The 27,179-nt window shown below is 42.8% G+C and overlaps 1 protein-coding gene across 12 annotated transcripts in view; it reads left to right on the forward strand.

Moving 5' to 3' along the window:
• Positions 1-1,470: 1,470 nt before the first annotated feature.
• The window catches only part of arvcfb (ARVCF delta catenin family member b), a 161,162-nt gene continuing 135,453 nt past the window's right edge, over positions 1,471-27,179 (forward strand). For 8 of the 12 annotated variants that reach the window (XM_031570399.2, XM_031570393.2, XM_012815941.3 and 5 more), the window contains exon 1: positions 1,471-2,239. The gene's annotated coding sequence lies outside the window, so the exon portion shown is untranslated. The remainder of the gene's footprint in view (positions 2,240-27,179) is intronic. The other 4 variants (XM_031570398.2, XM_031570400.2, XM_031570401.2 and 1 more) reach the window with 1 other exon arrangement.

Raw genomic sequence — 27,179 nt, forward strand, 5'->3', positions numbered from 1 at the left:
TGTTCTCTTTACCAAAGAATGTGTCAGGTAAAGTGTTGTTCTCTCTTACGCATCTTTTCATACTCTGAATCTGATTGAAGACTTCACACTAATCATGCTACTAGCTCCCCAGTATAAAATGAAAGAGTGTAGTAAATTAAGGTGAAATCTCCAAACACCCTTAATAATCCACAGTCTCCATGAGAAGGCTCCCAAAGTATTCATGATGACATTTCTTATTTCCAGGAACTGGGAAACTTTTTAGAATTGAATGGAGAATGAATGGAAATAAATTCTACACAGAATCACAAGAACACCTGCTGAGGCCTGTTGTAAAACTAAGGCTTGGGAGGGGGATTACCCAAGGCACAAAGCCAATGCAACCCTGGAGTGGCTCAAAAAACAGTAAAGTGAATATTCTGGAATGACCCTGCAACATCCTACCGAGTCCAGGACTGCCATCCCATGAACCTAGATGTTCTATATAAATTCTACCATGAACAATGAGGAGAAAACACTGCATAACAGTGTCCAAAAGTTTTAAGGCTGTCATTGCAGAAGAGGGCTTTTCTACCAAGTCTTAATGTATAGCGGTTTAAAACTTATGCATGTAGAATATTGTAGTTTTGTATTTATTAATTAGTAATTTTAGTAGACAAATAACTGATTTAGCCTTTATAAATATACTATAGTATAAGTGTTTGCAATGAAAGTACTGATTGAGAAATCAAAAGTACCTTTGTAAATATAGATAATTTGATTGGGAGAATCACATGTGAATTGGATTGCAGTACCATAAATGTCTGAAATCAAAATGGATAAAATTCAGAACTAATGTGATTTAGATGTGTTTGCAGTACACTGTTAGCCTGCAATGCCTGCCTATTGCTGCTTCTAGCCCAGTTTTGCTGGGATTATGAACTGAATATGTCTGGTTCCAGCTTGCAATCACAATAAATCTGTCACATTTGTGGGAAAAAATGTTGGATTTGGGCCACATCTGGAGATGCTAAATTAAAATAAAATGTATTGTCTTCATCTGATATTTGTATAAATATAGTTTTCTCTACATTATGCTTGTCACATCTAGATGTATTTTACTCTGCACAAAAGTTTTTCTTCATGGCTTAGCCTACTACCTAAATATACACTGCATATATAAGACATCAATGGTGCAACATACAAATGCTCCACCTTTCTTAAGGCCTCCTTGGCTATTCTATCGGCAAAGTTCATCACAGAAATAGAGAGGCACTGAGATGCGCCACCTCACTTCAATCCGATAAAACACGATTTCAACTTTCTTTTTTTTGCTTGATCAAACATCAATGTGAAATCTACTAAACAAACTACCGCTGCAATTCTCTTATGATTGACAGCGTTTGAACCAATGATATGACTAATACTCGCCTACTCTTGATTGATAATACAAATTAACCAATCAGGGATAACTACATTTTGTTCCTCGAAGGTTGCCCTGTAATAGTGGGTGGGATAAAACTTGCATTCCCTGTGATAGGCTTGCTGTCGTCTGTGTTGTTTCAGCGGTTGTAAAGCTGCGCTGAGAGTGATCTCGACAATTAGAGTAGACCAGAGCGCGTTGAAGAAAAAAACTATAGGAAGACTTCTTGAAAATATTTCTTTGGGAGTCCTTTGCACCTCTAGCTAAGGATTTCACTATTTAAGTTAAAGGCAAGGGCATATTTGGAAAAGAGGCTAGGCTATTGCTTCGTGGTTCGCAGTTGGGAGATCCGAATACACCTGACCTATCTATCTACCTAACGTTACCCCAGCAGCGGTTCCCACTGTCTTTATTTGATGCTGTTGGAGTGAAATAACGGTATGAACTTGAAGAAAACAGACACGGATTAAACATTTTTCTCTTCGACAGTAACTTCATTATCTACTTGCAGATTTTTTGAGAAATTATCTAATAAAACAGTTTCAGCGTGAATATCTACAATGGCTTTTTTGTTACGGAATATCACACTCCCTTACGGACAATAGCACGGTGCTTTTCTGGATTCTGGTAACCTTAACTTGGCAATATTTATTTTGCGTGTAATACTATTCTCGCGGATCTAACAGACATTCTGATACTGCGTTCCTGAAAGCAATTCTTCCCGAAGAAATAAATCCCACTGCGGTGAAGTATCCAAACAGCACTGAAGAACCATCCGGTGATAGCCTGTGTGGCAAGTTTACGCAGCTCTCCATACGCGTGGTGTCTCCCAACTCACACCCCCAAGGGAAGAAAAAGGTAGGTTTATAGATATCAATGTGTTCTATGAATTGTTCACTCAGGAGAAGGCGATGATGTTGTAGATATTAATCTATGGAGTGAGTGTATGCTTTCACTAAGACGCCGCACGCCTTTGAGGGGGACTGATTGAGGGAATTGGCGTGTCAGCGTGAACCCATGAATATTCTGTCAAGAAATGAATTTGATAAACGAGCTTTTATCTTGTTGTTGTACAGGCTGCTGAAGAATCATGAATGAATAATAAGATTGCCTTCACGAAAATGCGTCAGCTATCAAATGTTAAAATTTGATGTTGCGTACATTATAAATGGACTGCTGTACTACTACTACTGAATTTGTGTGTAATTTAGCTTGTGATAGTGTGCTAATGCAAGGCAATGGTGAGGCTATGCAAAGTCTCTAATTACGTGTATGCCCGTCTCTGAAAGTCTGCACAGCACTGGCAGTGCATCATATCTCCCCATACTGTAAATATCTGTTGCGACAGTAGGCTACACGACTATTTACAACATGTTCTTCTGGGTTTTGTCTTGTATATGTGATAACAACTACAGGAGTGGAATTGGGGTCTTTAAAGTAGCTACATTGGTAGCCTGTTTTAAAGCTTTTCTTTCGAATGCATAAATGTAGATAAGTATTTTGTTTGCCTTTGTGTGTGGAAAATACCATAATTAAGCACTTGGCTCTCTTTCCGTTTGTGAACTGATCAGTTGTTGCCAAAGATGTCTTTATGTGAATGGTGAAAACTGTGATTTCTGTAGATTGTTCTTGAAATGTTGAAAATGTGCAGTAGTTTGCATTTCAATAAGCATTTGGAAGTCAAAGTCCCTGCCATGGAGAGATGTAAAATGCAGACATGAATCTGTCCCTTGCACTGTAGACGCAAGTGGGGTGTTATATTCACTTTACATGACTGCTGCATGAAAAAATAGATGCAGTGCGATTGGCATGCATATTCAGTGTACTATGAATGAATATAAATAGCTGCAGCGATCTGTCACAAGGTCATGCTCTGGGAAGCTGCTGGCTCAACTTGTGCTTCAGTGACAGTTTCCCCTCATGGAAACACAGACAGTGTGATCCTTTAGTGTGCTGCATATTAGATCTTACAAAGGATTTTTGAAAAGGTGGGAGAGTTTGGGACCTTACCTTGTGTTTAAGCACATGCAGCACTGTCAATGCAGTTTACCTATTCTCCTGCATCCAAATTTAGAATAGACATTAAATCGATTTCTTCATGAGCGATATAACCACAAGTTAAAGCTAGTAATGCGTTGCAGTCTTGAGAAAGCCACTGTTATGGATGCCAAGATGGTGTTTTGCCAGAATGTGTGTATATTCACAGGAATATAATGTAAGTAGTAATTAACAGTCTAATTAACATTAGTTTCCTCATGCAAAAGGCTGCACTTTACGGGACATAGGGTAGTATTATCTCTCAAAGAACCATACTGGAGTGTTTAAGATGACTAAGTCACAATATTCAATTAGCACACCTACAGGGCCTCACACAAATTATAGATGCAGTACAGATCTCTTGGGCTCGTTGAGACTTTTAATACATCACAATTCATGTAAAACACTTTTTCCCTCAAGGAACAAGGCAACACGGTGTTGTTCAAGAGGGCCACCGTGAACAGGATGCAACTAGCTGCATCATATGGAAACAGCAGTATTCATCCTCTACTGAACACTTAGCTTTGGCCTTGTTTAAGTGACTGCGTTAAGCTCCAGCAAGAACATATCTTTGTTTGGGCATCCACTGATTCCCAATAAAGAGTTGCTGGCAGAACTTGGAGGAACAGTATTGAAATCTGGAGCATAAGTACACTTAAATGAGAGACACTATTGGAAATCCAGAACATGAGATGGTTAATGATGACACAGCGAGGGCTCTTTTTCATGTCCTTATTCATATTGGTTAGCGGGGTCATTGATAAGATTTGTATTCATTTGAGCTCTTTAGATCATGCAAGGTGTCACATGATGGGTCAGCATGAAATGTTGACTGACTAAATGGGTTTACATGAATGTGTTAACATGAAAACGGGAACCTATGATTTCAATGATGATGGCTAACCAGGCAGGCCTATTAGAGCAGAGAGCCTGTGTGGCAGGGGGAAGGGGGTAATCTCTCAATCAAAAGGCTGCTGATTAGGATGGGTGATTTTACAGTTGTCTCTGGTACCTGTCACTCAAGCTTGGGATAGCCAAAGGATACCCAAATCTTCAGATGGCTAGTCAATCACTCCAGATATAATAGGTTTGTTTTATTATTGACATTAATGGTGGTGCTACTTGCAATCTGAAGTGGCAGATTTTAATAGTGTGTTGCCTATGCTAACTGATAAACTATGATTAATAGCAAATTAATTAGTTGACCACATTTTGACTTTTGTTATGTGATTGACAGAAAGAAATACGCTTAGTCTTTCCTGTGATCAGAAACCACGTCCTCCGACCTTTGTTAATAAGTAATACGTTTTCCTGTTATGATTCATCATTTTCATACATATCACACTTGAATATCTGTGAATTCCAAGACCATCAGTAGCAGTATGTAGGCTATTTGCATCTCCTTCCTGCATTCAATGAATCCCTGGAAATGTGAGGCACAGTCCCAGGGGAATGTTGATCCCTCAGATACGTCCATGAGCCAAGCTCATATGTTAATGAAGCTCTCTAATGATGCCAACATCTACACACTCATGCCATTTGTTCCTGCCTCGTCCTCATTTGTGTACATAATCCCGTCACAAATGTAGATCGTGATTTAGGCTGGAAGCACACACACACGCACACACAGCAGCAGTACAAAGTGCATTTAGAAAAGTGCAGTGCATTTCAGGGGCCCGCTCAGGTGGCTCACCTTGCTGATCTCTTGTTAGATTAGGATTACGGGAATATCGTTAAATCCCACATTTGTGCCGCATCGGGGTGGAGTATCATCCATTTTTGCGTGACAAGTAATCGCACAGTCCCGCTGTGACACACTTTACCTCAGGAGCAAGCACGCTCATGACAGCCATGATTGTGTGTGTGTGTGTGTGTGTGTGTTGATAACCCATCCGAGTGGGATTGATAAACGACGTGTAGGGTTGTGAGAGGTGTTGAAAAGGCACTCGGTAGTGTGCTGGCATGGACAGAGAGGTGGCACAGCGGAGGCTTAATGAGTCTTTCTGGCCATGGCACCTGCTCACGTGGCACCAGCCACCAGCCACCCTAAGTCTCAAGCCTGTTTGGTATGCGCTGGAATTCTCCACTGAACATCGCCTACTCTGCCTGGCCTGGCTCATGGCACGGTGCTTTAATTCTTTCTCAACACAGCGGCCAAACAAGGGTCAAAATCCAGGTTTACAGGGTAGCGCAAGGTCATTTCTTAACAAAGGCACCACCATGAATGCAAAAATATGTGGGGGGTTCCGATGTCTGTCTCCAATTCCACTTGTCATAGCATATGTTATTTTGGGTATATTTATTTTAGTTAGTTGTCAGAAGTTGTCAAATTCTGTCAAATTACATAACTAGGATAAATAGTGCATGACTTAATTGGCTGTATTAGGTTCTGCTGATTAGACTGTATCTAAACATTTAGATGGTTTTGAAAGGTGTTTATTATTGCTTCCTATTGGGGTTTCCTGATATCACTGCACATGTGCTAATGAGCCAACCGCTTCTGAAAGGACTTGTGCCTATAGGAGCGTCTTCTGGTGACAGCATTTGCATTCTGTGGTAATTAATTCTACATCTAACATCTTCCTCTTCTCTTCTCCTTTCCTCTCCTCATTTCTTGATCATTTTGTTCTTTGCTATTTGGATCACTGCTTTGAATATGGCAGTGTGAACAATGTAAACGTTTGTAAAAGTGCAAGAAATCCCCAAAATCTGTATGTTACTTTGAATGCAAACACAGACCTGCATGGGCACATACACTCCTATACCTTCCCCCCTCACATCAGCAGAGGTCTCTGACTCTGGAGCAGCCCACAGTTGAAACCCCCTCTGAGGGCTCCGTAGATTGGTTTTGACTGTTAAGAAAGGGGTTTGATGAGCTTAGGGATCAGCATATTGCATATGCTCTGCACTCCGAATCTCTGCTGCCACGAGGCGCCCATGATCTGCTCAAATGTGATTATATTTAAGAAATTCATGGATTATCCGTCAATCCACAGTAGCGTAGCTTAGGAAATATAAATCTGGGCAAATTTTTGGAAGTTAATCTGTGTGGTTGTGGAAGGCATGCATTTTGGGAAGGTCCTTCAATAGTCCTTTATTCCAGAAGCCATTATTCATTAAACAAATACATTGATAAATAAAGGATCAACAATTGTATGGCACATATTGCCTAGGTTTGTCTTCAAGTGCAGTAGCCTCAACTAAACATATACTGTAGCCTTGCCTTTTGAGTCGTCTGTTTCAGAGCTGCAGCAGCATCTAGGCGAATTGCTTGCTTTTTGTCTCCATTTTTCAGTGCCTGTGCCTTTCCCGATATTTCACTGTTGATATGGGCAGTGCATTCTCTCACACTAGGCTTGGGTTCATTTTTTTCAGTGTTTTTCCACAGGCTGACCTGAAATGACTGCCAAAGTAGTGATTTTTTATTTATTTATTTATTTTTTTAAACAAGATTTTGCAGCATCGCCTCTCCCTTCTCCGCGGACCCTGGCACCGTTATTAAAACAACAGGCTGCCAGTGTGCTGTGACATCTGACTGGAGGTTAAGCTGTTCGCTTTTGTCTCCCCCGATGCAAGCCAAATGGGATGCTCTGCATAAAGGCAGCACAATTAAAAGCCCAAATCCCTTTGCTTTTTTTCACAAATGAGGAAAAAAATGGGCCAGAAAAAAAAAGAAAAAGAAATATCCCTCTGTTTCCTCATTTGATCTCCCCGACCCTTACCTCGGAATGACAACAGCTGTAACCATGAGACAATCAGAGGCTCTGTGTGGTCTGTGCCCTCTCCACCCGCAGGCACCCTTGCAGTGTTTATTAGAAGTCTAAACACTACGAACTCCATCTTCTGATCCCAACTCCATCTTCTGATGAGCTTATAAAATGAATGAAAAATAAATGTGTCTGTTCATTCATTCTTTCATTCATTCATTTATTTATTTATTTGTTTATTTATGTCCAATTATAATTTAATCATATGTTTATTTAGTGCTGTACATGGGGCTGAACTTCTTGTAATCTTTTCTTCTCTGCAAGGACTAGTTGGTAAAATGCAGGAGTAAAGTTTAGGCGGACATGACTGATGCTTTGCCGTCGTCGCCATCCAATGAGCACTATATTTCAAAGTAGCACATTTCCATTATCTGTGCAGCATTTTAGGAAGAATGGATTATCGATGTTTTCGCTTACTTCACCCCACCATTTCCTCATCCCTTTCTTCATTCCAGCCCCTGGCAGGAAGGGGGAGATAAAGAAAGCCACAATAAAGAGTAGTAGTCGCAGCAGCTGCAGAGATAAGACTCGCTCACAAATATCCCCCCATCTCATGGGTATGTGTCTGTTACCCCCACCCCACCCCACCCCGGCCTGCCAGCCCACCTCGGATCTGAGCACTCACTAAGAGCATTCTCTCTTCCTGGGCATCCCTGCTCTCTGTTTGGCTTTGAGCTGTCTGCATTGGGGGAATCGGGGGTGGGCGGGGGCTGTGTAGCATGTCTGATCCCACAGGTAACGGTCTGTGATTGCTCTGTATAAATCATCCTTCCTGTGCCCAGTTTGCAGGCGTGTACGGAAACCCATTCCTTGTGCCTCTTGAGTCACCATCCTGCTGGATAGGTAGAGCGTACACACATGGGGATTACCACCCAGACTTGATTATGTGGAAGGATAAGAGCTGCTTAATTGTAATCACTAGGCCATCCTGTGAGTGTGTGTGTGTGTGTGTGTGTGTGTGTGTGTGTGTGTGTGTGTGTGTGTGTGTGTGTGTGTGTGTGTGTGTGTGTGTGTGTGTGTGTGTGTGTGTTTGTTTGTATATGTGTGTGGTTGAGGAATGAAACTGAAACTGGAGAACACATCTTCGCCACCTGCACAGCTGCTGTCAGGGGATCCTGCAGTCTGCCATGAATGCAAGTTCAGGAATGAAGCTCTCACCTCTACTGTTCTCCTGCCAAAAACAGCTCTGCATGTACCTGCACATTCAGGCTAGCAAGCAAATGATGGCATTGAGGAAAAGTAATTTGTTATTGTGTGAATGAGCCAAGGTTTAGTGCAGCTGTTTGCATTTTTGTTGACTTATCGCCAAAACATTTTGGCATTTTGTATTTCCCTCTGCAACAGGGGGAGCTCTTTGATTGTGTATCTTGCTCTTTTTTAGCATTAGCTCCTCCCCTGAAATTGTCGTCTATCACGCCGCTATTTTGGGAGTTCATGCCTCATGCCAGATATCTAAAAGCAGGATGATGCAAACTTTGTGTAACGCGCCACCACTGGCAGTCTTTTCTCACAGCGTTGTTTTGATCGCCTTTTATTTGGAGATACAGCTTTTGTATATAAGCGCGTGTCGTTCTTCAAGGAACAAGCCTTGCTAGTGTCACTGGAAGGGTTTCATGTTGGTGCCAGCTCCGATGACCTCGCACTATTGCTGATGTGATGACGCCAATACATGTCATAGACACAAACTCCACCCTGTTTAAATAGTTTGCTCGCAATGGTATGCAAGATTGAATGTAGAAAATGTGGTTGTTTCGTAAGTCTGTGGCGACAGCTATCAAGTTAGTGTGGTGTTAAGAGCAGGCAGTGTGTCATGGCGGACAGACCATGTATGTTGTAGTTATTATTTTGCTGTAATGGTTTGGCTTGTTTACACTGATGGCAGAATCCATTGATCCTTGATGCCATGAGAGATTTGGGTGTCACAGGAAAAGCTCCATACAGTGCTGTTTGTTCAGCGCTAGTGGTTTTCCCCGCGGGCTGCTGCTGTGAGAGAAGCTAGTGCTTCAACACAGAGCTCCATACATTTTGTGTCGCTAGCCCTCCCTTGTTAGCTGTGTGCTGAGGCAGTGGAGAGTTGGGGGGTTGGGGCTGCTGTGGGAAAGTGCTGTCCTAATGAACCCTCTCCAAAGTCGGGGGCGCGCGTGGCCCTGGGCCTCTGGGGAGAGGGGCTTGATCTCTGCTCTGTCCACGCTAAGGACAGCTTCAGTTTGGGCTCTTTCAGAGGAGCTGTTGGTTACTTCTTCCCTCTTTTTGTCTTTTTTTAAACCGACAGCAAGAAAACAGCCGCGTCATGAGGATCCACTTAAAAAAATGTCCTGAGCCTTGTGTGTGTGTTTGTTTATGGAGGTAAGTCAAGGGTAGAGGCTATCTCAGGGCTACCGCTGACTTTCTCGTCTTTAATTAGGAACCATGACCCAGCAACCTCCTCCTGTTCACCCCACCCATCCCCATACCCACCTCCACTGGCACTATTGAAATACATTTCAGTCTCAGTCTTTTGCCTGTTCTCCTCTGTATTTGATGCTATTATTCACAGATAAATTGCCTTTTGAAAACTTCTTTTAATTAGATGTATGCAGGAAGCGCCTGACTGTTTTGCATAGTTGTGCTCTCTCCAAGTCAGGTCTTCCCATTCCAGAACGGCGGGGGATTAGGAGCGCTCAGAACACTGTGTTTTTGAATGCATTTCAAAAGCTGGCTCTTCAAAACGCACTTGGAAAAAAAAATTATAATGAGCTTTAGACCAGGAGTAGTCTGTGTGTGCGCTTGCGTTCTCCATTATGCAAGCGCCGAACAAAAACCCTGCAAGTCCCGAGAAAATAATAGGCCACTGTACACGCAAGCCGTGGTAAATAAAATAATTAAAAATAAATCGAATGAATTGAACGGATTGCCTTGCAGTGGATTGTACCCCCTCTAAGTCGCCCATAAGTCGGCTCCTCGTGAGGGGTCGAACCGCAGCACACTCCCCTGAAATCACCAGCCCAGGGTGCTTGTGTTTGAGTACATTAAGCAACCCTTCAAGCTGAAGATAAACAGATAAACAACTGATGCGGTAGAGTCCCAACAAAGTACTCATTACAAGCAAAGGTCCTTATCTGAAGCCCCTTATCTGTATGCGCACAGAGAAGTAGAAACAACATATTTACCCATGAGGCAGCTCTTGTTCCTGTTTCGAGCTTATTTTGGATGCAGGTTCATGCTCGTGCTCTGGGTTTCCTACATGAAGGCCACAGTAATTAGCATGTGAAGCTTCTTTTATCTTAAAACAAGGGCCATGTTCTCAGAGAAGCAGCACAATTAGGAAAAAAAATGCTGGACATTACGAGTTTATTCCCTCGTCTTGCTTTTTATTTGCTAGAACGAGTATGGGGAGCAGATGGTCAGTCTCAGTTGCCATAGTGTGGATTCCCCCTTGTATATCTGAAAATTATAGTAGCTACTGCATTTCTGTTGGATTCTTCCAAATATAATTGGATAGCTGCCCATTTCAGACTGATAACTCTGAGGTAAAGTTGTCTTACCCATGTTAGCTTCACTAGCTAACAGTTAGCTAGTTCAGTTTCAGTTCAGTTTTCAAAAATTGACTGTGGCCACTTCCATGCAGATATTTTGGTGATGGTTAACACATTATGAGAGAGAGCTACATTTTTAGTGGTTTTGCAGTGAGAAATACACAGAGGAAAACTGTATCAAAAGATACAAATAGGCGAATGGTTCACAGACGTGGCTGGACTCATTATACTGTTAGCTGGCTAGCTAAACATGTACTGTTTGACACCGAACGGAACATCCATATGAAAATATATCAAAGTAGTTAATAAATATATAAATTTAAGGTCACTGGCCACTATGGGGTCTAAAGGGACCTCCGCAGACACAGAGGGAGAATGGGGTCGGGGTTATGGTCTAGAGCAGTTGTCTCAAACTAAAATTACCCGGGGGGCCGATGAGCGTCCAGTCTGGTCAGTGGGGGGCCAGATGTTTTTGATCTGTTGGCTCACAACACTGTAGATACCACTTTTGAGTGTGGCAAATTTACCATGTGTGATCAGTGGTACGATGGTTTGTGTTGGTGAATAACAAGTAGCTGACCTGGGTTTCAATTCCTGGGAAATGCAAGATGCTTTGGATAAAGGTGTTTGTTATAGTTGCATTTTTGGATCACTTTGACTCATTTATAGCCCATGTCTTACATATACAGCAGTTATAGTGGGATAATGTCTTCATCGACAACTGCATATATATTTGTACTTCATACATGCACATTTCAAAGAAACTGCTGTACTGCACCACTTTTGGATAGTTGGTAACAAGGCTGCAAACAAATAAAACAAAGCAGAAAACTGAATAAAGTTTCAGCAAAAATTTGAATTATTTTATTTTATAAAATATATGTATTTATAATAAATATATTTCAAGTGAATAATTTTATGTCTGTCAAAATACAGCATCTTTCCATCCATAGTGATCTAAAATGAATAGTTTACTGATATACTAATCATTGATGGTGCGCCGTCTGTTGTTATTCCTCAGAGCGACTTCCATGACAGACCAGCATGCTCAATTGCTTCCCACAGTTGCTCAAATACATCCTTAGCTGTGGTACAGCCTTGCATTGTTTTTACACAAAGTAATTCCTCTGTCACTTCGAACTGGTTGTTAACACTGCGGACAAAAATCGCGATCTGAGCATTATCATTTATGTCAGTGCTCATGTCCAGAGCCACAGAATACGCACTGAAAATTTAATTTGACACACAGCTAGATTTTTTTTCCGATAATGACCACCGGATTATACATTATCCCTCTTATTATTCGGTTACTTGTCAAAACGATAGAAGACATTCCTCCAAAATACCTCTCTTTACTGATTTTGTTGCCATTTCGTGACTTCTGCTAAGAAAAAATAGTTCTTCACGCAAATAGAACTTTAAAGTGGCATTATGTAGGAATTGCTAATCGCTAACGAGATGCTAGCGGCTAAACCTAGCGAAACCTCTTGAAATTAGCTTACTTTGACACTATGACAAACTAGTGAGTCAACAACTTTCCTAACACAGTCAAACATCAAGCAAGTGCACCACAAGACAAAGCAAGATGGCAAATAAGCTAGTTCGGCAGACAGTAGTAACCAGGCGGCTTCAGGCAAACCTACATAACCCAGTAATATGCCTACGGACCCTGGTATGGCAATGGCACAGAGGCGATTCTCCATATTAGTCATTGTAGCGCCCCAATTTTTTTTTAAGCTGTTATTTTAAGGTAAAACTGCTAATCCTAACCCTAACACCGAAGTACAATTCCTACATAATGCCACTTTAAAGTTTCAGGTGTTGCATAGCAACCTATTACTTGCTGACTTCAATTAAGTTTCCATTACGTTAAATGACTGAACTACTTGCGGAATGATATGAAAGATGTGAATTAGAAGCACAAAACCCGTTGTTGTTTTTGCTGAAACTTTATTCAGTTTTCTGCTTTGTTTGTTTGTTCTGCCTTGTTACCAACTATCCAAAAGTGGTGCAGTACAGCAGTTTCTTTGGCAGCGGTAAACGTTGGGGTGGCTCATTCAAATCAATGGAACTTTTTGCAACAATTGAGGAGCCGTATAATAAAACTTGATATCAAATGGCAATCGATTGGCGGGCCGGGGCGGGGAGAAGGCAGGTGATGCCGTCATTGACCTCAGCCAACTCAGCCTGCTCAGCCACGGTCGGCACAGCTACAGCCTACTCAACTGGAAGCCGCATTGAGACAATTTTATTGTTTTGGCGCTATATAAATACATTTTGAATTGAATTGAACATTAGCTTGGGTTTCCGGAAGAAACGGGTTATGTGGGAAACATTCAACTATATCGGTGTAAACGGTATTGTCTCATCCTATATCTCATTTGAAAATATATCGGTATACCTCATAAAGTCGATAAACTAACCAGTCCTACCTCATCCTCATATCAATTCAGATTTCTTTCAGTCACACTCCATAGAGGAGTCCTCGAGCACTGAACAGGCTATTACTTCCTTTATCGGAAAAAGGGCTCAAGTGTCCCCGACACTGAGCTCAAGGCATTGAAAACATTGTGTGTCCAATGTGTCAGGAAGGCACACCCAGATGGTGTGATGGTGTACAACGTATTATGTAGAGGTCAAGCAGCATCCGTTAATAAAGACACAGTCACTTGATGTGGCAAAACATTCTCTCTCTCATTCTCTCCTTTTTCCCCCACTTAAACACTGGCGTGGAATAAAAGGGCGGCTCTGTGCTGCAGAATGCGGTGGTGGATGTGCCAGCTCTATTATCAATGGCGCTCTATGTGTGGGAGGCTTCCGTGGCTGACCAGGCCGGGCTTCTCCACGCTCTCTCCCCAGTCTTGGGTGTGAAAGGCAGGGGCCTTGATCAGCTGAGTTTGAATGGAGGTGGGCGTTAGCGAGCTGTCACATCTGCTTTCTCGCATAAACGTGGATGATTTTTTTTTTTCTCAGTTTTTTTGCCACGCGGCCCAAACCTGGAGAATGTGAAGTTGGGTTATTAGAGCGTGCTTCATGCTTGGTGTGCACACACAGCCGTGTGTGTGTGTGTGTGTGTGTGTGTGTGTGTGTGTGTGTGTGTGTGTGTGTGTGTGTGTGTGTGTGTGTGTGTGTGTGTGTGTGTGTGTGTGTGTGTGTGTGTGTGTGTGTGTGTGTGTAGCCATAAAATCAGATCTGCTGTGCCAGCGCCCACAGCGTGCACACACTCACACATGTACACAACCCCCATACAAACTCATGCACACACACAGACTCACACACGTTTGCAGATGCACACGTTGGCATTCCATCAACTGTAGCTTTGCAGAGGCATCTGGATAGCAAAACCTAGTCTTCACCCAGGAGACACCCCTTTAAGCTGTTTTATGTCTAGTCGCAGAATATCTGCAGCATTTACTGAGCAAAATATTCTACCTGGACTCCACACATGAATATGTATGGCCTCAACCCTGTGAATGTTTACAATGAAAAGTCAGCACAGATCATGACTGATCTGCCCCAACTCAAGGTCATTACCTGTCTTGTGTGTGGCCAACTTTAGGCTATGTGAATTGCTCATCGTGTTATCAAAATGGTACAGTGTGTCAATATGTGTACTGTTTAAGCACTGTTCTGTAAGAGCATTCTGACCAGCGTATATTAGCAGTAGTAAACAAACTTAACAGTAACCACTAATGTTCAGTGCTACACATTAGCATGAAGAAAATTGTTCCGCTTTAAACCATTTGGCTGTATTGTAATCGTGGCATAAGCAGGAAAACAGCCCATGGATGGGTAGCAGTCATTAAAGCAACACTTTCATTGTTATTATGGCTTGGATTAAAACATTTTGACATGATTCCCTCTCTCTGTTGAATTATTATTGTATCTGTCAGTTAAGCAACGACTTCTATCACTCATCCTACTGCTGTCACATTGACTGATAAGGCCTAAAGGATTGGCTGCAGAGCGTTTTATTTCCCTTGTGAAACCGATGAAGCACACTCTTGAGTTATGGCCACTGTTCTCCTCAAATGGCCTCCTAATTGCCGTAATCGTCTGGGTATAATTCAGCCCACTTTTGGTGCGAGCCGTCACTGAAAGACATTGGCCCAATCCCACAGTCATCCGTTAGAGTGGTAATTGCGGTATGGACCAGGTCTTGTGCTCTTGCTCTTGCTCTCTCTCTCTCTCCCTCTCTCGTTAATTATCTAATGGGTAAAAACAAAAGGCACCCATGATGTCCTGAGTGCCTCCTAATGGGGAGACAATGTGTTGCACTCCACCATAACGGCCCTCTTGGATCTCATACTGCAGGGAGAGGAAGAGCAGGAGACAGTGCAAGAGAATAAAAAAGAGGGAGAACATTTGGAAGAGGGAGACGGAGAAAAAACAGCTAGAGCTAGAATCAGAGCCTGTGTGTCCACAGAGTGCGGTACTGACCCAGGGCTGATTTGGTCTGCACATCTCTCAGGCGCTCCTTCTGAACAAATGTAGTTGATTGACTCTGTTTCTAATCAGCAGGAGATGTCATGAGTAAGTTAGCTGGGTTGTTTTCTAGAGCCAGTGGTGAGCCAGAGGTTTGGGTGGTGAGAGTAGCATGCCGTACTTGATAGGAGAATCACTGAAGCAGCAGCAGCAACAGCCCCAGCAGGATACCCTCTCATATCGCCACCACAGGGGGAGGGAGGTAAGGAGGAAGAGCTGAAGAAAAGAGAGAGGGAGGGAAGGAAGGAAGGAAGGAAGGAAGGAAGGAGGGAGGGAGGGAGGGAGGAGTGCGATGGACAGACAGAAAGGGAAAGGTGGGGGTGGTGTCATGAGAGCAGGGATGCATTTCATCATTCAGAGAGAGTGAATGTCAGGGGGGTGACAACTCTTTGAGGGGCTTTGGAGGATGGGTAGGGGGTGTCACTGGGTGGGGGAGGTGTCTGAGGAGGGATTGCATGGATGGAAAATCAAGGGCAATCCTTTGTGGAGGAAGCCACCTGACCAGTAATGGAGACGCTGTACTAGACTTGATAACTTAACTCCTCTAATTCATACTTAATGCATGCACACTTGTGCTCTTGTAGGTCACGTATCCTGGACATGCCTCTCAAAACAAGTTTGCCTCATAAATGTTTTACACAGTAGTTTGTAAGAATGTGACACACACACACACACACACACACACACCAAAAATACTCCTACCTACTACAATGAGTCATATCCGTGAGTCTGATGGTATCATCATTTTATGAATGGACCATGTCTGAGAAATGGGACAGGAATACTCTCACACTGGACAAATAGGACACGCATGGAGAGGGCTTTGTCAGTGTGGGGGTTGGCCTGTGTCTAATGAAATTGTGGATTTTCAGTGCTGTAGGAAATTGACAGCCGGGAGTCTTTTTTTTCTCTGTCGTGATCGTAACCCATGGCGCATTGCTCAGTGGACCCTACTGAAGAATCGTGTGAGGTGCTGCCTTGAAGTTGCTCCATTGCTGCAGCGTGTTGGAATAAAGATTCACAGTCAGTGCACCCAGCACTCTCTGTAAGAAAGACTTTGGCTGGCAGGAAGTAGAATGCTTGACTCCAAAATGTGCTCCAAATGATATGGTTTGATATGCTACACCCCAAATGAGACGTAGATTGTTGGGGGAAGTAACACATCCTCTTTATCTGAAACATGCACCTGTTTTGGCTTCAGACAGGCTGATTCTCGGCTTCAAGGGCAGCTCTGCTAAGCCTGTTCTTTGTGTCGTTCATTTGTTTCTGTGGTTCGCCAGTGATCTCAGATCATCAAACACCTCCCTTAGATCGGATGTCATTCGCCTGCTTGCTGTGATTTGATATCATACATCTGGAGGGAGTTGAGGGAGTTGTCTTTTCACCAATATAGAAGATTGAAGCCGGTAAATGTATTCTGCTTACTCACGATGAGCACAGTAGCTTACTGTTCTATATGAACAAATGCATATTTTTTTGAGAGCGAGCTGATGCTATATTTAAAATACTCATACGAATATTGCCTGTAAATTCTAAACATTCGTTTGCTCTACTCTGCTCTATCCTTAACCCTTTGCAATTGACCCCTTAACAAACCATTCAGAAAGCTTAAATTATGTTATTTTTTTATTTCATTATTTTTAAAAGAACAATCCAAAGGAAATACACTGATAAGATATGTAACATTTGATTAAACACTGATATGCAGGAAATATGTCAGGTAAACAATTCAACTTCATGACAAGTTGAGCGACCTCAATTATTTGTGTTGATAATGATTACACTGCAGACAGGACCAGAGGAAAGAAAATGCAGCCGTGCAATGACGTTAGAGAGTGAGCGAGCGGGCAAGACAGGGCAAAATCTCCGTTGATTCATTGAAACATCAGGTTCTTATGTTTGTCTTTACCAACTTGTACAAGGTGAAAGGTTGTTGCGCGTTGTGTTTTTTTGTTCTTCATTGTTACCACCCCGGTTAGGTTCACGTACAGTATCTCAAGCCTCCTGCTCCCCAGAGGCTCAAAAGGGAGTTTCACCTCGAACAAAGCAACTGCCATTCTTCCTGTATGCAGCCTCTCAAAGGGGAAATCATCCCTGTTCAGAATTTAAATGTATCCTTCCGTACACTTGAGGAGGCCCTGTGAAGCAGATCCTCTCCATTTCAATCGAGTTCTACCAGTTGTGGGAAGTGTTTTGACATGGAGGCTGTTTCCTGAGAAAAACATTTGTCAGGACAAAAAAACGAATAGATTCATGTTTATGCCTCTGCTGATGCGCTCTACATGCCGTACTCAGACGCCGTGATCAGGTCAAGTATGTTATGAGGCTGATGGTTATTAGGATTGACGAGTGCATAGAAACTCCAAGGCATCTGGTCAGATTGTCACTGACACTGAAAACAGACACTTGGCTCATCCTCTACTAAAATAAATGCTTATCAGTGGACAGCACGCAGAGTGCACAATGTCATCACATTCAATCCTCAACAGCAGTTATTTTTTCTCATAGTAATGAATTTGCTTGAAATGATTAAGAACTGCCAACAAAAAAAGGGAAGCCAAAAGCCTGCTTGGATACCATGGGGGATCAGGTTTAGTTGACCCTCATTGCCTGACGGACATAACACATTACAGGATCGGCGAGGAGATTACTTTGGTGAGTGGCCTGGCACTCTCTGTGGCCAGATAATGAACAGCTTACACTGGAAGGGGCCGCAACTGGAAAGCCAGGGTCTGGACTGGAGTTCATTTTCCATAATGGACACAACTGTCTCCCCTGCTCCATCCTCAATTCCTCTAGTCCCTCCAGCCCAATCTGGGCTTTGGGGCATCAGCCCCTGGCATCCTAGACGCTCAGCAACATTTCCAACAGCTGGTCATGTCAGCAAGATGTAGGAAGATTAAAGAGACCCCCCGCCACCCCCCGACCCTAACACCCCCACCTCCAATCCTGCAAGCCTCTTCTTGTGATCCGTTCTTCCAAAAGCACTAGAAGTCTCCCAGAAAAAGATGAATTGCTTTAATACTATTTTGGAGGTCATTCCATGTGAAATTAACAGAGTGCTCCCGACTAACCATTTTGGATTTGCTTCATACTTTATGTTAATAGTGTTATGTACTTCACAACTAGGGTACAAAGTACATTTAAGCCTGCATCTTCTTTAGTTTCTGAGATATGGAGACTTTAAAAAGAGGATGTGGCCCTCATAAACATAAATGGCTGTTTTGAGGCATATATTATTATTCTGCTTGTGTATCAACATAATTTGCAATGATTCAATAACTATCTTCTGGAAGCACATATTTGGCACCATACTCCATTGGAGTAATGATAAGTTGTACTGAAGACTGTCACAATGGATTATGTAAAAAAATCTCAGACTTAATCTAACTTTAAAGTAATCATTGAAGCCAGTGCCAATGGACATGGAGCATGGTGCCAAAGATGAAGCCATGTCATATAGAAATAAAGACCTGTGTATGCAACAGTGACAAAGACAAAAGATGCACTGAAGTAAAATATACTTCTAGGTCTGCTGCTGACATCAGCTAGTAAACAGGTCTTAGCAAGTATGCAACAGCAGAGTAGCAGGGGTCTGCTGCCATCAGCAATGATATTTGACTGGCTAGTGGAACCACACAACTATGTGCTTCTAGAAGATATATAAATGATATTATTGAACCATTACAATTTATGTTTATTCTAGGGGTTTAATCAATTTCTGGTAGAATCTGTCTATCTATATATATATATATATATATATATATATATACAGTACTGTGCAAAAGTTTTAGGCAGGTGTGAAAAAAATGCTGTAAACTAAGAATGTTTTCAAAAATGGAAGTGTTAACAGTTTCTTTTCATCAATTAATAAAATGCAGTGAATGAACAGAAGATAAATCTAAATCAAATCAATATTTGGTGTGACCACCCTTTGCCTTCAAAACAGCATCAATTCTTCTAGGTACACTTGCACACAGTTTTTGAAGGAACTCGGCTGGTAGGTTGTTCCAAACATCTTGGAGAACTAACCACAGATCTTCGGTGGATTTAGGGTTCCTCAAATCCTTCTGTCTCTTCATGTAATCCCAGACAGACTCGATGATTTACAGCATTTTTTCACACCTTCCTAAAACTTTTGCACAGTACTGTATATATATATATATATATGCCACATCATACCGTATATATATGCCTTAAACAAAGCCTTTTCATGTATAGTAAAACATGGAATGTTTGATACCTTAATAAATATAGTTTCGTTCAAGGTACCATCTTCATATTTTGTGCACTTAGTAATTAAAACATGCTCTTTCCAGTTTCTAGGATTTTTTTGTTCATTTTCAATGCCTCATAAATCAGAAATTCTGATTTATTTCAGACATGCACCTAGTTACTAAGGTACTATAACATGGGTTTTTAAACGGTATGATGTGGTTTAGATGTAGAAGATATGGAATTGCTTATGGAGTGAAGTGTTTCATTTCGAGGCGGCATTCTTTATTGGTGTTGTCCATTCATAATCCTCCCCCCACGTATGTCATTGTCAGACATCAGTAGCACTCATGCACACTTCTATGCCAAGGTGACAGTGTTTGTCATCATAAAGTACATCTCAGTCTCATGTACTGTAGTGGGAAGCCTTTTGACCTCAAACATGAAAACTAAAAAGTGTCATCATGTGCTTAACGAAGCACAATCCCACAGGGAAACCCGTCAGCTCTCCTCATCCTTCACTGATTTATTTGAACAGTAATTATGTAGGCCACACCCCAGATTGGAAAAAGCTGTGGACGTAACTAGCCACATCACCAGGGAGACTCATACTAGTAAAGTAAATCAGTTTGAAAATACATTTAGTGCGTAGAAGGAGCTACTGCCATTAAATGTTTTTCCTCCGTCTACATAGCGCAGTGTGATTATCATTCTGTACAGGACAGATCAAAGCGTTGTGGACTGCCCCATGGTGCATTGCTGTAATTGAGCTCCTATATGCAAAGCTTGACACAAGAAAATATGCTTTATGCGGAGTGCCAGCCTGGCAATAAAAAATGGTTGATGGGCTATAAATTGAGGTTATGTAACAATGTAAGCAAGGCAATGGGTGGTTTGGACGAGTGTTCGTTTCATCCAGTCAAGCGCCTAATGTGCTCCAACTACATTTTACTCAAATAGTACACACTGTCACAAATGCCATTTGTGCTTCTGCATGTGATATTATTTGTAGCCTTAGAGTCAGCCGGTGAAGAGCACTGGCTTGTTTCCTTTCTGTATCATATGGTTGCTATGCTGTGCTGTCTTAATTTTTCTTCAGTTCGTTGGTGGAACATGGCCGCTGGCTTATGGGGATTCTGTTCCGCCTCTGCCTCATTGTTCTGTGGGGATGTAACCTAGAATGCATGACCTTCCCCTCCTCTTTTGAACACAGGGGCTGGATTAAGAGTCAGATGACTGTATCTGAGGCGCTGGAGGTTTCAATCTTCTTACCTCTCTGCCGGGTATTTAGGTTGGCAGAGCACGTGGGTATTACTGTACAAAAGCGAAATGATACTTCCGTGCCCAGTCTGGCAAAAAAACAAGTAGCTTTATTGTATGTATGAGCGTTTGATATGTGTTTTGTATGTATATGTATACGTATACATAAATGTGTGTGTGTGTGTGTGTCTGTTTTTAGTTATTCATCAGATTTTCTTTTTATTCAGAGCATGTAGTGTACAGTGAAGCCATACATTCTTTAACTACCAGTGATGTTTAATAAACCTTGGTGTTTAATCGTACCATGGCAACTCACACCGTACCATGGTAACTCACCCGTATGCATTTGTGTGTCTGCGTGTATGTGTGTGTCTTGGAGCTGGCTCACCTCTTTCTATATAAAGCCAATCACCCTGCTAAACCCTCTCTCCTACATGTGGCTCATGCTGCAGCCCTGCCCCTCCAGCTGATGCTGAGCTTTTTTTTTTACCTTGTTCTCTACTTTCCATTTCTCTGGCTGTTTTCTGGATAATCTCAACTCATCAGCCATAGGCCACACCAGCCACCTCAGCCTCCCTGACTGGCCTGGCCGCCTGCTGGATGACCCCCCCTGGCCCCTCAGCCTTCATCACTCTGAGTGCAGGGAGCCATTAGCGCTTATTACGCTGCACTAAGATAAGCTCACTCCCATCTGCTGCGGGGGCTAATTACATGGCACTTCTCATACCTATTCAACCTGCTTTTGGGCTCCCCCTTTTGTGTTGTTGGAATGATATTCTATCTGTGGTTTATTGTTAATTATGGGTGATTAATTTGTTAGGGATTAAATACTTTACACGCTTGTCATTTATATTATATGCATGTACAGTGCTACTGTAGATCTTTTTTCTAGAAAAATCCGGTGATGGTGTCAGAGCTTTCAGAGATGTGTTTTTGCTGCAGCTATGGTTCAGTATATGTTTTTGCACGTATTCCAGCTCAAGATAAACAAATACTTTTCAGAGTATGATTATTTTATAGGGAGTTTAGAGAAAATTACAAATATGACATGCATACTACTCTCGTATTATTGTACCTAAACTTAACTTTGCAGAATTTAAATAAATAAATGTGACTTTGGAACTAATGTTAAAAGTTGTTAAAATGTTCAAAGATATCACTGCATATGAACCCCAAAAGTGCCTTAATCTCCTGGGGGCTAAAGACTCCCTTGCCGACGGCCTCTCTTCCCCCATTAGACAGTTTAGCCCCAATATTAAGCCAATTTAAGTAGTCATGGCTCTAATCTGGGCAAACTGCTAGATTAACACTCAAAAAAAAGGTATCTGAACCTCTAGCAGACTGGCTTTACATGAATTCCAAAGTATCCCAGAGAAGCTCTTCATTAGAAACCACTTCCTGTAGATCACAGGGCAACCCTTCAACTACCAATCCCCCTTCCCCCCTCACCACCCCTACCCAACCCCATCTGAAGCATATGGGATTGCATCACTTCTCTGAGGTTACTAAGGGACTGAGAAATGATCATTAGTGTATCTCTCTGTGTCTTTGATTTCCAAATTATTGCATAAGAAAGTTCTAGAAAGATCTTCTGAGAAATTTTTTTTTTTTTCGGGTGTATCATCTGTCGCGCATTAATAGATGGAAGAGAAAAATCTCAGTAATCAAAATGATACCCAAAGGAGTCTCCCAGTTGAGTACCAAAATCTGAAGTTTCAGTCTGAACTCCAGCATGTAATTACCTCCACCAAGGAGGGTTGGTTTTCCATTCCGTTTGTTTGTTTGTCTTTGTTTGTATATCTGTTTGTTTGTTTGTCAACCGATGTTCATGAAACTTGGTGGAGGGGTTGAGCATGGGAGGAACTCATCAAATGTTGGAGCCGATCCACAACATTTGTTTATCAATTTCTTCAACATTGCAAGATTCGGCATTTGGTCATGGGGAGGTCTGCGCTCTTTGAGTGCCCTTTTGGTTTTAATTTGGGTTTAATTTCACTTGCTTTCCTTCAGAGTCAGTCGAGAGAGAGGAGCCACTACTGGAGACTCAACACCCTGAGCTTGCCATGCTCCCATGAGTAACTGAGGTGGTTGTGTGTTTATGTTTGTGTTTGTTTGTTTTATCCCTGTGTGTTTGTATGTATGTATGTCTCTGTGTTTGTGTGTGTGTGTGTGTGTGTGTGTGTGTGTGTGTGTGTGTGTGTGTGTGTGTGTGTGTTTCATCCTTGTGTGTGTGTGTGTTTCATCCGTGTGTGTTTGTGTTTCATCCATGTGTGCGTGTGTGTCTGTGTGCTTGTGAAGCAGGCTCTGTGAACACTGACATGGCTCAGTCAGGATGTGCAAAGCCTCAGTGAGCACTCTTGACAGCTCTCTGATTTCAGGGTGTAAAGAGAGTCAGGAATCCGTATTTTGTGTGTGTGTGTGTGTGTGTGTGTGTGTGTGTGTGTGTGTGTGTGTGTGTGTGTGTGTGTGTGTGTGTGTGTGTGTGTGTGTGTGTGTGTGTGTGTGTGTGTGTGTGTGTGTGTGTGTGTGTGTGTGTGTGTTTGTTTGTGCGCCTGCATCTGTTTACGTGTGCATGTGTATGTGTCAGAGAGGCCAGGATAGGGAGATTAATCGGGTTACTTAAAAGAGCTAATTATAGTCAGTAGGGAGCTGCACATGCTTTTCGTCAGTGTATGTGTTGAAATACATTCACACAACATGGTACACCGCCACATTACTCTCCAGTCAGTACTGGTCTTCAAAGCACAGCCTGGTACACCACCACATTACTCTCCAGTCAGTACTGGTCTTCAAAGCACAGCCTGGTACACCACCACATTACTCTCCAGTCAGTACTGGTCTTCAAAGCACAGCCTGGTCACACCACCACATTACTCTCCAGTCAGTACTGGTCTTCAAAGCACAGCCTGGTCACACCACCACATTACTCTCCAGTCAGTACTGGTCTTCAAAGCACAGCCTGGTCACCAGCCTCAGCCTCTGATGGACTTCCACTCAATCTGCTCTACAGCCATGGATATTTCTGTTCACCCTTCCCTCTTTTCCAGATATAAATAGAAGCACTGCATTGATCTCCCTTCTCCTGCCCCACCCTTTTCAACCACAGACCCTATTTGTGGGTCGAATTTGACCGCCTAGATTTTATGGAAATGATGTAACCTCTGGTCAGGATAATAACGCTCCATGTTTGGCCATTTACATAATTGCATGCCAAACGCAGCCTTAATCTTAAACTTTGATGTAATATTATGCTCAGACAAAGGGTCTTGCGAAGCTACGGTATTGCTGTTGACCTGAACACGCCCGCCCTGTGTTTACTCACTGTGTGTTCTTTAAGCTGCAGTATGCCGGGCATGAAGAATTAAGAGCGTCGTCAGACACAGACGTAAGTAGATTACCCCTCTGTCATCAGGGCGCCCCTGACATCTGAGAGGGGTTATTTCAATACACAACCAACATGCCTTGAAAAAAGTGGAGCATGAGAATGTCCGACGGGTCCCCTGTAAGGAGAGTGGGATTGTTTTCTCTGGTTCCAGTGAGTCAGATGGTTGACATTTTGTTGGTGCTGACTCAATGGCCCGAACCCTTTGTTGCTCCCCATGCTGGTCACCGTGAGCTACATATTTGTTTTTCCTTTCCGATAATGATTCACATAGATGTATATGTATGCACAAGCACGGTCTCATATATGCACATACATATGCATACTTCGCCATGCACATAAATGTGTGTGCATACACATACACATATACTTAAACGTTCCCGAGTGTGCATGCACATACACATGCTGTTCAGCCTTGGCCGCTCACAGATACTGGCTTTTGCCAGAAAGAGGTCAGACCTTAGCCGCACAGTTTGGCCCCTCTGTCTCTCTCTCTCTCTATGCAGGCCAGCACGTCCCCCTCCTGGCACAATCTCTCTCTCTCTCTTTCTCTCTCTCTCTCTCTCTCTTTTCTCTCTCTTTTCTCTTTCTCTCTCTTTCTCTCCATTTCTCTCTCGTTTCTCTCTTTCTTTCTCTCTGCAGGCCAGCACGTCCACCTCCTGGAGTGTAAATCCAGTTCAAAGGGCATTTCATGCTGAGTGGTCATCATTCATTACTTCAGCAGCACTATCTCTCTCTTTCTTTCTCTCTCTCTTTCTCTCTCTTTTTCTCTCTCTCTCTCGCCAATCCACCAGCACAGAGAAATAAACAAACAACACACAACTCTGAAATCGAGCAGGGAGGCGTGTATCCAAGGCGTCAATAACCCCCACGTGGGTTCTTAAGATCAGGCTGTTTAAGCGGGCTGTGGGGTGGGGTGGGTGAAGTGAACTGTAAATGATGCGCTTTGACAGCCACCACATGTGCGTAGTGATGAGCGGCAGAGGATGGCGAGCTGGAGGCGTCTGGAAAGGAGGCACTCTTCTAGGAAGAGGAAGAGGAGGGCTGCTTCGTCACCCGGCTCCCGGGCATTAGCCACCTGGACTTCCAGTGCACTCCGTCTGGACACGGACACTTTTGAACCCTGAGGCATTCCTGGCATTTTAAACGTTGTAATTAAATCAGTTTTTAATGCTTCACTATCACAACGCTTGTACTCTTTTTTTAGCCTCTGAATAAATTCTTCTTTTAAAGCAGGTCTTTAGTACTACTTACGACCATTAGCCGTTCTTTTTTTTCTTCTTCCATGATCGACATAAATGTCATACCTCTTCAATAAGGACATATATTAATGTCACGTCTCATGGCCCTCATTGAAAGGCTGACAGAGAGACATATCTTCATCCTTCCTTCTCCAGCTCCGCAATGATAGGTCACTGGTTTCCCAGGTTATCACCTAGCGAAAGGCCACCAATTAATACTTGTCATGGCAGAATATTTTAGTTTTCAGTGGGCCTATGGCCTATTAAGTAATGATCCATTATCCTTTGTTTCTTCAGGGCTGTGGTTGGCTAATCAGATGCAGCTTCTTATGGATGGCCTCCCCACCCCACCCCCCACCCCCTTTCTCTGTTTCCTTATCGGCGGCTCCTTTTATCTGCCTAAGAAGCATCTGACATTTAGAATATGGAATATGGTGGCAATGAAGCTGTGGTGGGTCCTCTATCTACTCCATCTCTCACAGCATTTCTGCCTGCCTGCCACCCTCCCCCTTCTCTCTTTCACTGCCTTGGCTTTCCCTTTTCTCTGTCTAGCAGTATCTTTTCCACTCTGTGTGTTTTCACCTCAGTCACACAATGCCTCTTGGATGTGCTGGCAGATAGTAGGGTGCCTGGTTGGTCATTATAATGCTCCTTGTACAGCTATGATACTGTGAAATGCAGAGCTCTTTGCCAATATCATTTGTCTCTGGTTATAATTTCCTTCTGTGTGGTCAGTCAGCAAAATAGTTTATTTATGAGATGATTAATATTTCACTTGATCCATGCTGGATCTAACCAACTATTTTGTGTACTCTTCTGTTGGAAGAGCCTCACTCGCAGGGAAAGGTTATCTAACAATCTTAAACCTGAGAGCTCAGTAGCTTTTAACGGCATGCTTGGAAAGCATTGTCTCTCCTCATGAGACATATTTGATATCCATTCAATCTTCCTGAATGTCAATATTTTCACAGATTGGTGCTGGACGACCCGTCTGGTTCTGGGCGTTGAATGTGCTGACGGGGGGTGCAGTTTGTTGATTCGAGGTCTTTCTTTTTTGGGATTCGCTCTCCTTTCAAAGGTCTCCACCAGCAGAGGAAAACATTCTCATTCCTTTTGAACTGCTGGGTAATGAAGCGGCAAAGCTCTGTCCTCAGCCATGGCCAAAGCGACAGGTGTAGGAGGGCCTAGCTGGAGTTAATTTGGATTACCTTCTTGGCGCTGAAGTAGAGGTATTTTCATGCTACTTTAGACTCCAGGACAATTATTCACGGGAGCTTTGGCGTTTCCATGCGAATTGCCTTAAGGCATGCGGTCGAGTGAGAGTCTGTTGCCTGTCTCCGGTTGAGAAGGGCGGCTGGGTCGTCAGGGGAACGGTGTGTGTGTATGTGTGTGTGTGGTACCTCTGCTGCTCGCTAGGTTCTGGAGCTAGCGGGGACAGATAGTGAACCGCACTCAGTCATTCGTGACTCCGAAGACTTCCAGAGAAATGCTATGTTAAGGAGTTCTCGTCCTTTTTTCCATGGCATTTACTCCTATGCGTCAGTAGATCCTGTTTCTTCATTTTTGTCCTGTCCTCGGGAGAGGCAGATCATAAGTCTGCTTGACATGGTGTTGAGTCTGTTGGCTTGCTTGGATTTACAGGAAGAAAGCTGTTTGTTACTTGATACGGAGGTGTCGCACTCCTGTGTTCTTGTGACATCTGTCTTGCAGTGGGATTGGGTTGCAGAGGTGCTTCAGCTAGAGGCTAAACAGGAGCACTAGCCTATGGAAAATTATTTACACGGTTAGATCACTGCATACGTACATTAAGCAGAGAACAGATATCATATTGCTCTTCCTCTTGTGGTTTTTGAGTACATTCTTGGTGCCTATTTGTGTATTTTTGTCCATGCTGCG

The sequence above is a fragment of the Clupea harengus genome, chromosome 7 (genome assembly GCF_900700415.2).
Source record: "Clupea harengus chromosome 7, Ch_v2.0.2, whole genome shotgun sequence".
NCBI classification, from domain to species: Eukaryota; Metazoa; Chordata; class Actinopteri; order Clupeiformes; family Clupeidae; genus Clupea; species Clupea harengus.